We start from the raw sequence: 12648 nt of genomic DNA, 5'->3' as shown, positions 1-12648 counted from the left end.
TGGGTCAGCATAATTGCAGGGTTAGCTTGCCCAGCTTTTTGCATGCCAAGTTATCTGAGCAAACAGTTCGTTCATCTGGAAAGACAACTCTTTTATAAGGACAGTGGTTTACTCAAAAGGACTTGTCTTCAGACCCTTGCCCTCTGTCTAGTACTTCTAAATTACTATGGATCAAACCTAGCCCAATCCCAAGCATCTTCTTGCTGTGAAAGACCCACCTAAACCATTAAGCCCAGACTTCAAAGCCCTACAAACACCCTTTCCTAACTTCCTCCTTTTGCAGTGCCATGAAGACTTTGTCAAGGTGACCTTCTCCCTGGCAGCTTGAAATTTAATACCTTCAGATTTGCTTAATAAACAGGTTTTCCTGGAGGAATTTAAAAAGCCCACATTTCTGTGGGGTTATTCCTATTTCTCTAGTTGATTTGTAATTCCTTGTATATTCTGGACAGTGGGATGTGATTCAAAAATTTCTGAATTCGGAGCTTGTCTTCTTAATTTTTTTAATGGTTTCCTTTTATAAACTGAAGTTTTACATTTAATATGGAGCTCAGAGCATTGTTGCAAATTTTAAAAAAGAAAACACATGTAAATTACTAGCACAGTAAACTCTCATGGAGTACATTTCTCAACACTCCCCACACAGATTTGGGAAGAAGGTAAAATTTGGTTTTGACCAGTGTTAAATACTTAGCGGTCTTGTGCTGGCCCAGCAGATAGGACTCTAGATCCTCAGGATTTTTCTTGTCCTTCAAACCAATAAAAAGGTTCCCATGTCCAGTCACAGCAGTTTGATAGGGATTCCTAACACAAGTCTACAACTTCTCTGATGAGAGAAGTCATTCATCTACTTTAATGTCTCATGATCTCTTAATGAGCCCTGTTTCCATTCTCCAGGTAGCATAGTCTCTCTGAAATGAGTTTCCTCATCTGTAAAATAGGGATAATATCTCATCTACCTCTTTCACTGAAGTTGTTGTGAGGGGTCAAATGAGATCATTAAAGAGTTATTATAATCATGTTTGCATTTTAACCGGGCCTCCAGGAGGTGATAGTAATGCCCTACTCAATAAGGGTAGACATTTCTGATGGAAATATTTTTGAAACAAGTCAGAATCTACATGAACAAATGAATACATGTGGATATATCGAGCAGTTTGACCAGCCACTGAGAGCTAAGCTTATGGAAGACAAAGCTTTTAACTCCAATAAAGAAATCATATATTCGGAGGGGGCTATTAAGAGAGCATCTCAACAGCCTCACCTTCACCCCCTCCCCCCAATTACATGCACCAGTGCAGGAATCTCTTCTATAGCATTTCTGATTCATTCTGATGACTTTCTGTCATCTTGCTTCTCAGAACAGGAAGATCACTACTCTAAATGCAGGTCAATGAACTATAAGACAGCTCTAATTGTTAGCCCCTGATCCTAATATTGCCTTCTTGAACATTCCAGGACCAATCTCCTCCCCGCTGTATGCACTAGTCCTTCAGACATACCTCCATCCCTTTCTCCTTTAAACTTCTGTCTTAGTTAAACATCCTTAGCAACTTCTTTGGTTACGTGAAAGGGTCTCCAGTTACCTCATCACTCTTCCCACTGTTTTAGAAGAGATTTGCTGTTTCCACATACTCCTTTCCCCCCCTAATCCTTAGTAACTTTCTACACAGGGAGAACCTTGCCCCAGCCATAGTAATATCAACTCCATTTACTATCCCCTCTCCAAGTATGCTTTATAGCTAGGAAGATGATGTCATCTTACCTGTCCTATTAGAAGTACTAAAAAATAGCTCTAAGCATTTGAAGCTTCTCTGGTGTATAGACTATATCATTCCCAAGCCCCGTCTTTCTGGAAATGATAAATTAAAAGAAAACTGGAACATCTTGATAATTCAGTTAAATGCCCTACAGCACATACGTTGAAATCCATACGGTTTACTAACTACCGAGGTGGAGCTTACTTCCACAGTTCTGTTAACTAACTTGAAAAAAAGGAAAAGGAAAAAGGCAACTTAATCTTTCACATACTGTCATTTGATCATTTTCCAATAATGGTGCTTGGATAGCCTTCAGCTCACTTAAGAGTTTTCCTAATGTGAAGCCAGTGTTCAAGGGAGAGTAATTAGAAAACAGTAATTTAATGCAAACTTTAAAAAAATCTCAGCTCCATGACTCAGTGATTTTGTAGTAAACTCCTGTATAGAGGATTTGCAAAATCTACACACATCCCAGTTCTTCACCCTGATTACCTCTCTCTTGGGATTTTAGGAAGCAAACTATTCCAGACTTGTCTTCTCAAGCTGGAGATAAACTTCCTCTCCATCACTTACAATATTACTATATTGTGATAGTTGGTTTACTTGCCAGTGTCTTTCATTAGACTACTTCTCAAAGTCTGGGACCTTATCCTTTTCAATATTGCATCCCTCACACCCAGCACACTGTCTGATTCCTATTGGACCTAATACACATTTCATAAATGACTGCTAAGTTTGACGGAATGAATGAAGAACTCAGGAAATCCCTTGGTTTCCTGCTTTCTTTGGTGTATCTTTTGTCATTTCAAGACATCTTTGTTCACACTTACTCAACATGTATTGAGTATCTGATAAATGAAAAGCACTGTGTTAGAGTCTTTGAACACACAAATAGCTATATGATTGTATAGGACATGGTGATCTTAATGTCCCCATGGCTAAATAAGCCTTTGATGGAACTAACCAGAAATAGTCTATTACTCATGAATCACTATGATATGGCATTACATACCATACATTACTACTTTGGTCATGATAGGCATCAGTGCCTGCTACAAATATGACTAGCTATATACTGGCCAGTAATCTCTGAGGTGTCCTTGTACATGAATGCTGTTCAATAATAGTTCACTATTATGGGGGGTGGCTAATTTAAATCTCTTGGGAAATTTGCATATGAGAGGCATAGAAAAAAATTAAGTCAGCAGCAGAAAAAACAGGTGCAGTAAGAGAGACAGAAGTTGAATCATCAGAAAGACCAGCACTGTCATCAAGGAGGAAGCATTTACCCTGTGCAAAGGGGCCAAAAAAGCAACAGAGGAGCTATGTCCTGAAGAATAGTCTAGTATACCAGGTGGCCCCTAGGAGTAGTTTCTGTTCTTCTTACTTCTCTGTTTATCCGTATAACGAACCCCATGAAACGAGCCAGCCAGAGTGTGGTTCTGCTTCTCACCATTGGAAAGAGTCTGATTAACTCAATGGTATAGCCACTGCCTCAATGGAGATCAGATATCAGAGTCCAGGGGGAAGACAGATGTGGCAATCAATGAAAACACTCATGTTTGTTCATTTCAGGCCAGAAGTATGCTGGGAGTATAATGGAGCCTGGGGGATTATCTGTAGAAGAAGGGGTAAAGTTAGGAAAGTCTTCACAGGGAGAAAATACACAGAATTGAATTTTTTTTAAAAAAGGGAATATTTAAGGAAATAGAACCAACATCAGCAGAAATACTGAAGCATAAAATTATGATATTCAGGGAATCACAAGTGACCACTCCCTGTCTCCTGAGAGGTGTGCTTTTTTACCTCCGCACGTCTCAGCCTCTGACCTTTTGTGCAAGATCTTAAATGATTGAAAGATTCAATCAACTCCCTACCTAGTTTTTCCTGACTTTCCCGCTTCCATCAGTGGCTAGGAGTAGACACTTTGGAGCCAGTATGCTTGGGTTCAAGTCTTTGCTCTGTTACCTACTTGCTTCGGTGATCTTGCTTTCCTTTGTTCATCTGCGAAGGGGGGAGCTATAGAAACAGTATTTTCATCAAAGGACTTTTGTGAGGATTAAATGAGTTAATAAAAGTGAAGTGCTTAGATTAAAACCTGGCTCAAAATCATTACTATATAGGTTTTGGCTATTTTTGTCCAGCTCCTTATTCTCTTCATGCCCTCGTGGAGACCTGAAAAAATTATTATTCCTGCAACTACTCACCTCAACTACTTTTCATCCAGTGACTCTGTGCATACCTAACAGTTAAAAATCTTCTCTCCTCTGTTTAACAGCTGAGGCCCTCTATTAACTGTTGCTTGCTCCCCATGGGTTCTGATGTTCTGCTCATCACCTCCAATCAGGACTAACCTTTCCATGGGCTTGAGTGTTCACTGTCTGGGAATACATTTTTAAGGTTATCAAGATCACCTTTATTATCCCTTCTCTCACCTTTCCTGTTAAAATGAAAATTTCCTAGGGAGGGATATTATGAGGCAATTAAAACCCTGGGCAAAGCTTGACTTACTGTGGTAAAGAGGATATTAAAGACCAACCATGTAGATGTCACAGTCTTCTCCTTCTAGATAAAACACACAATTTTAACTATTACCAAGAGTACTTTGATTTCAATCATCTATGTGTATATCTATTATCTATCTACCGTTTTTTGCTTTACACGTATACCAAATATATTGTTTTGTGATTTACTTTTTTCATTACATATACCTTTATATATACCTTTTTCATTTGGTGGACGTGTAGGTCACTTTTAATTTTTCATTACTACAAATGATGAAGCATTAATTGTCCTTGTGAAAATGTACAAGAGTTTCTTCTGTGCTAAAGATGAGTCTTAGAATTTGACATAGCTGGGTTTGAAGACATGCACAATAATAGACTGTAAAATGCCTTCCTAAAGTGTATTCTCTATTTCCATTCCCACCAACAGTGAATTAGAATGTCAGTAACCTCGAATCATTGTAAACATTGACTACTGTCCATACTACCCAAAGCATTCTACAGATTCAACGCAATCCCTATCAACATTCCAGTGGCATTTTTCACAGAAATAAAAATCCTAAAATTCTGTTTCACAGAACAAAAATCCTAAAATTCATATGGAGCCACAAAAGACCCCCAAATAGTCAGCATAATCACTGGGAAAAAGAGAACAAAACTGGAGGCATCGTGTGTCCTGATTTCAAATTATATTTCAAAGCTACAGTAATCTAAACTGTATGGTATTGGCACAAAAGACAGACACATAGATCAATGGAACAGGATAGAGAGCCAGAAATAAACCCACACATATATGGTCAATTAACTTATGATAAATGAATCAAGTAGTACAATAGGGAAAGGACAGTCTCTTCAACAAATGGTGCTGAGAAAACCAGACAGCCACATGCAGAAGAATGAAATTGAATCACTCTCTTATACCATACACGAGAATCAACTCAAAATGGATGGAGGACCTGAATGTAAGACCTGAAACCATAAAAATCCTAGATAAAGACATAAGGGGTAAGCTCCTTGACACTGATATTGGCAATGATATTTTGGATTTTACACCAAAGGCAAACACAACAAAGGCAAGAAAAACAAGTGGGGTTACATAAGCTTCAGCATAGCAAAGGAAACCATCAACGAAATGAAAAGACAATCTATGTAATGGAAGAAAATATTGGCAAATCATATATCTGATAAGGGGTTAATATCTAAAATATATAAAGAACTCATATAACTCAATAGAAAAAGAATCTAATTAAAAGATGGGGAGAGAATCTGAATAGACACTTTTCCAAAGAAGACATACAGATGACCAATAAGTACATGAAAAGTGGTTCAATATCACTTATCATCAAGAAAATTTAAATCAGAACCACAATGAGGTAGCACCTCACCCCTGGCTATTACCAAAAAGACAAGAAATAACAAGTGTTGATGAGGATGTGGAGAAAAGGGACTCCTTGTGCACTGTTGGAAGGAACATAAATTGGTGAAGCCACTATGCAAAACAGTATGGAAGTTCCTCAAAAAATTAAAAAGAGAGCCACCACAAGATCCAGCAATTTGGGTTTTTATCCAAAAAAACCCCAAAATCACTATCTCAGAAAGGTATATACACCCGCATGTACATTGCAGCATTATCTACAACAGCCAAGGCATGGAAACAACCTAAGTGTTCACAGGTGGAGAAATGGTTTAAAAAATGTGGCATATATACACAATGGAATATTATTCAGCCATAAAAGTCAATGAAATCTTGCTATTTGCAACCATGTGGATAGTCCTTGAGGGCATTATGATAAGTGAAATATGTCAAACAGGGAAAGACAAATACTACATGATTGCACTTATATATGGAATCCAAAAACAAAAACAAAACCCTCATGGATACAAAAAACAGATTGGTGGTTGCCAGAGTTGGGGGTGGGGGAGGTGAGTGAAATGGGTAAAGATGGTCAAAAGTTTCAAACTTCCAGTTATCAGATAAATGAGTCTTGGAGTTGTAACGTACGGCATGGTGACTATACTTAACAAATACTGTACTGTATATTTGAAAGTTGCTGAGAGAGGAAATCTTAAAAGTTCTCATCATAAGGAATAAAACATTGTAACTGGATATGGTAATAGACGTTAACTAAATTTATTGTGCTGATCATTTCACAATATATACATGTATCAAATCATTATGCTGTACACCTAAAACTAATAAAATGTTATGTGTCAATTATATCTCAATTAAGAAAATACCCTAAAAAAATTGAAAATTATCAAAATTGTAAAATTTGCCAAATCTGATGGGTAAAACATAACTTATTGTTTCACTTGGTATATTTCTGCTTATGGATGAGGTTAAGTATTTTTTATTTCTTCTGGAGTAAACTGCCAGTTTATAACTTTATCATTTTTATAAGAAGAAAAAAATTAAAATTTTGATATTCAGTTACCCTCTATAATGTGGGTGGGCCTCATCTAATCAAGGCCTTAATAGTAAAAGGCCTATCTTCCCTGAGGAAGAGGGAATTCTGCCAGAAGACTGCCTTTGGAGTCTAAATGCAACATCAGTTCTTCCCTGGGTCTCTAGCCTGCCAACCCACCCTGGAGATTTTGAACTGCTGGCCTTCACAATCATGTGAACCAATTCCTTAAAATAAATCTCTCTATAGATAAATAGATAAACAGACACATAAGCAAATAAATAGAACACCCTAATGGTTCTATTGCTCTGGAGAACCCTGACTAATATGTCACCTTTCCTCTTATATCCTTATATTTTACTCCCTGTCTAATGTCTATTCCTACCATGGCTTCTTCTTATAATTGTTTTATTAATCAAGTTGATGGAGAAATAATTTCTTGTTATCTAAATTGTTATTTCTTTTTCTCATTACTTGGGTTCAGATCTTCAACATGTTTTAAAATAATGATAGTGAACTTTCTTATCCTTTTGCTGTTTTAGTAGAATTATTATAATGTTTCTCCATTAAGTATAATGTTTATTATGTTTTACTGGTAGTTATACTTTATCAGACTGAGGAAGTTTCTTTCTATCCTTAATTTATTAAGTTATTTAAAAAATCTATATACATGCCAAATTTATAATTTGGGGTATCTTATCAAAATTTACCATGTAACCTGTTTGTGAACAATTTGATTTTTTGTTTGTGAACAATTTGATATAATGTTTGTATCTCTACCTAAGCCCTAATTGATCATAATGCAATTCTCTTTGATGTAATCCTAGCTTTGATTTACTAATATTCTAATTTGGATTATTTATTTTTAATATATAAGTTAGATTTGGTTCTGGGTTTCTTTTCTTTCTGTGGGTATATACTCTACTTATCTGGCTTAAGTCATTTTTCTATGCTCTGGAATAGTACATAGAATATATTTAGATATTTTTCTCTTTATGGATGTTTGGTAATACTCATCCACAAAATTATTTGAAATTAGTGCCATTTTTTAGGTAAAGGTTTAGACTATTTTTTCATTTTTTTCCCATAGTTTGAGTTTTTCTGTCTTTTCAAGAGTTAATTTAAGTAACTGACATTTTTTAGAGGCATAGATTTGTACATATTATTCTCTAATAGTTTTAAATTTTCTGTCTCTGTATTTATGTCTATATATGTACTTATTCTCATAGCTAATATTGTTTATTGTGTATCACAGTTTCTTTCCTTTTTTCCCTGATCACAGTTACCAGTGGCTTTTCTATTTTACTGATGTGTTAAATGAACTAGATTTCTTAACAGATTAAATTTACTGGTTAAATATTTTCAATTTCATTATTACTATTCTAAATATATTTTAATTGCTTTCTTTCAGACACTGTTTTATAATATTCTTTCTCATTTCCTTAGTTAAAGGTTTAAATAATTTAATTTTAAACTTTCTTGTTTCTAATATAGATATTTGCAATTAAGAATTTTCCCAAGAAACTTTCTCCCTGTTCTACATGCAGTATTTTTTTTTTTTTTTTTTTTTTTCTGTCATGCTGGGTGATGAAGAAGGGGTAGATAATGCATGTCTGATATCTTGATACAATTTCTTTTCCTACTTTCTTTTGGATGAATTCCCATTTTAATTAGGAACTAGTTAAGTAAGTAACTCTTGAGCTGTTCTAGTCTGTCAAGAATTCACTTGCAACAAGTGATTCAGAGGGTGCTGTAGCAGGAATTATTTGCGATCACTAAATGTTTCTCTGCTGTTTGCTTTCTGAACACTGCCCTTTGAATTTAAGCTTGGCCATGTGATTTGTTGGGCTAATATAAAGTAAGCAGAAGTATCTTGTGTCACTAGTACATAAACCTTAAGGGCCAGTTATGATTCACCTGCCTTATACTATGGTGATTATAGAAGCAGGAATCAAGATGCAGCCTCCATCAGCCTGGGCCCCTAAAGACTAAAATGAGCAGAATCATTTGCTCACCTTATATGCGCATGTTATATGGACACAAATAATCTTAAGTGTTTTGCCCATAAGAGTTTGGGAGTTTGCTACTCCTAATTGATACATGTGCTCACATAACTCCTTTTCATAGTCAGCAATCTTGAATCACCCTTCACTAGGGATGTTACTGTCACAAAAAATGAGTAGGCTTTTTCTTCCTCCCTAGGGTCACAAAAAGTCGAGATACAGTTTTGTCCCCCAGAAATGACTGACTAGTTATGTCTCCATATTATGAGAGATGAAAGCAGAAAAATATATTTTATTAGATGAAAATATAAGAACAAATATGGCTGGTAGCCACCTAACTGTGTCTAAGGTCAGTCCTTCCTCTTGAAGAGTTGTAAGCATGGTAGGTGTTTGGAAGATGACTGTTAAATTTTAAGTGAGCGATAATTCATACAATCATTGCACGTTCAGTGTGGCCACTGCCAAGGTTTCCCTCTAATGGCCTCTGAGAATACTCTTCCTTGTGTGTGATACTTACTGATCTGGGTAGGCAGGTGATATATTCGCTTTCTACCTGTATATAGGAAGTCTTGTGCCTTTGCATAAGATATTATAAAAGCTACTACTCACTGTCCTTAAAAGCTACATAATCATTTCCAGAAACTACCAACTCCTGCTTTCCTCCCATGTATGGAGGAAGAACACCCTAAATGAATGGATTCAGAGATAAAACTTGGTGCTCTTAATCATCTGAAAATATATCTATACTCTTGGTAGCCTCCATCATATTGATCTGCACATAGACACATTTGCGAGATCATCTGTCTCTCTTAATAGTTCACTCCCTGCCTCCAGAGAGTGGGTAAGTACATCTTCATCCAATTGTGATAGCAGAGGCTACTTCTCTAAAGAAGTATGTTTTCACATTTTATGAATTTACAAGCATTTGTGAGAATGTGGAATGAAAAAAAAAAATAAAACAAAATATCAACTCGCTCTTCCAGCACTGTTATGTTGCAGTGCTAATCGTATCACTTTCTAAAATACCCATGGGCTGTATTAGCAATAGTAACTAAAATAGGCAAACCGACTCCTTAAATAGTGTCAGGGTAATGAATCTACTACATCATTATGTTACTTCTATAAGTGTTGTTTTTAAACTATTGAATGTAAACTCCTTTATGGTCTATGCACATCAAAGAAGTATACTTTTCATTATTTTAAAAAAACAAAGATAGGGAAATTTGGGTCTGCTTTGTTAAGCAGAGTGATTTATCATACTTAGTATAATATCAAGCTACGATGAATCCATATAACATTTCCCACCAAACATGCATTTTGCCAGCTGATGATACTCAAATATTAGATGAATCAAACACTATTAAGAGAGGGAAATTTTTAAGTATACTTTTGAATCTTGCTACTATATTATGAGCACAAAAATGATCAGAGAAGTGTTACAGATAACAAAATGGAAATACGTAGGGAATTAATGACTCTCTGAATGAGTAAATAGCCAAAACACAATGTTTGTGATAAAGTTCTAGTCTTCAGTTCTGTAAAATTAAGTTGCACTCACTAAAAGCAGCATTAACTGGAAATTGTCATGGAATGGGTATAATACATCAAATTATTGTTTGACTATCAAGTAAATTATTATTAGAAAACAGATCTCCATGACTGAACTAAGTCAAAGGGAAACACCAAATATGATTACCTGTAATGACAAACTCAGAGCAACATTAAAAACTCTACTGAACAGAAGGCCTACAGTGGCCTCTTTTATTATTTAAATGAAAGACACTATAAACAATTCTTTGATAGTCCCATGCTGGGCTGTTGTTCTGGCCCAATCAGACTTGATTAGGAGTGCAGGTTCAGTCTTTCATGAACACCTGTGTCTAAAGCCCACAAATAATTAGCTTAGCCATACCATTTCACTCTAATAATGGTGTAATTTGCCACGCCTTTCAGGCTCTGGACAGCTGGTGCTATTGAAAAGCACCTCAGGATTAGGGCCTGACTCCCAGGCCTGAGTCTTTGGTGGGGGGGGGGGGGGGGGTTCTTAGGTATCCATGGCAACACACTTAGACTGCAAATTATCACCTCTAATAATAACTGGGACAGTCTATCTTTATTTTATTTGCGTTATCCATAGAAAAAAGATAATGCATTTCAAATCACTGGAAATCCGTAAAATAAAAAAATACACATATATTTTATTACCTTGTCAATAGACATGTAAGATTGAGAAGGACAAGGAAAGTTTTTTTTTAAATCATACCTGTTCGAAGTTATTTGGTTATTTAATAAAGATCTATCAAAAGGTAAATGAGGGAAAATGAGGTCCACCACTGAATTTGTCAGTGCTAATTGATGCTGTTACCTATAGCTGCATAGAAATCTAAAGGTGAATTATTATCTTGAAAAGCTCTTCAGCTGAAAGCAACTTTGTGACTGCTGTACTTTTATCTGAGTCCCTGGAAGGTTATAAATTGGACAGCCTAGAAATGCTGATGGCCATACTCTGGCTTCCCACAGCTTCTCAGCACTTCTACCAGTGTGTTCCACTAACACAAACATGGCAGGCAGGTGGGGCTAACTCATGACTTACCTCAAATGTTGGTCCAGTGACATATCCGTTTATGGAATTTGCAGGAGACAGGAAAGGAAATCCTTCTTATATCAGGTTACACCACACTTGGCTCAAACAAACAGACAAAAAGGCTCTGCTAAATAAAATATACCACATGTATTTAGAAAGGGAGGCAAATGGACATTCCTTTTGTCCTTAATAGAAAAGTATTCATTGTATGTTGATTATTAAGATTCAAGGAGTCGCAGTTAAGTACCGTGTATATCTCACAGGATACCACTGTGGTTAAATGCTTCAGCTTTGGAGTCAGACTGCCTACATTATCATCTAGGTTCTACCACTTAAAGTCGTTGTGTGACTTGGAACAAGCCAGTTACCCCCTCTTAGTCTGTTGTCTCATCTGTACAATAGGAAGAATAATCATACCTACTTTAGGGGGAGAAGGTGAGACTTAATGAGATGATGTGCATAAAAGGCTTTTTGTAGTATTCCTGCACATGGTGAACAATAAATATTAGCTACTGTTACTAATTGTGGCAGACCTGGAGATGTGCCACCCAAATCCCCCTTCCAAGAAAGACTTGTCACTCTACCTGAGGGCAGACAGCCTCCAGCTATCAACTCCTGTAGCATGTGCTTCAGCTGCAGAGTTGCCTCACCCAAAGTCATCCCCTTCTGGAATCAGCCCACATCCAGATGACTGACTGAGCAGAAGACCCAGCCATTTCAGCCCAACAGGGGACAGTTCTGGAGCGAACGCTGCCAGGTTAGCGAAGGCTCTGGAAACACAGCATCGCAGATCCACATCCTTCTCCCTTCCGATGTTACTGATTCCTAATAAATACTTTGCACATCAAACTCCTTCTTTTTATTTTTTTCTTTCACTACCTGTACTTCTTTATTAGAAAAGAAATTAACCATTCCCACTAGAGACTGCAGAAGGAAATTAACTTAATCTTGCAATTCTAGAACAAACTTCATAGTCAGAGATTCTTAAGTCTTCAAAAAGTGGGGAAGAAAGAAGAGAAAATCATTTGGGACAGCGTTTTTCAAATTTGGCTCCTTTCACAGACATATTCTCGGGTGAGACAGTTGGAAGTTTTCTCTGAATGTTTTAAATTTTGCATTTTACTTTTGTTGATGATCTAAATCAAATTAGTACACACTTGTTCATGATTACCAGGATGACCATTTTATATAACAGTGTCGCCGTATGATTACAGCATCTGAACTTGTACCTCTGATCCCTGTGGCTAATGAAGACCAACCATGCTTAACCTTTCATGTGAAATTTCTCAAGTTAGGTCCTCAAAACTTTCACAGAATTGTTGAACATTTCCTATGAGATCTGTGAGTTGTCAAGATTGAGAACACTGGTTCACAGCAGTGATTCTCAAGACG

The sequence above is a fragment of the Balaenoptera ricei genome, chromosome 14 (assembly GCF_028023285.1).
Source record: "Balaenoptera ricei isolate mBalRic1 chromosome 14, mBalRic1.hap2, whole genome shotgun sequence".
Classification (NCBI taxonomy): Eukaryota; Metazoa; Chordata; class Mammalia; order Artiodactyla; family Balaenopteridae; genus Balaenoptera; species Balaenoptera ricei.
Note: the sequence above shows the minus strand (reverse complement) of the source record.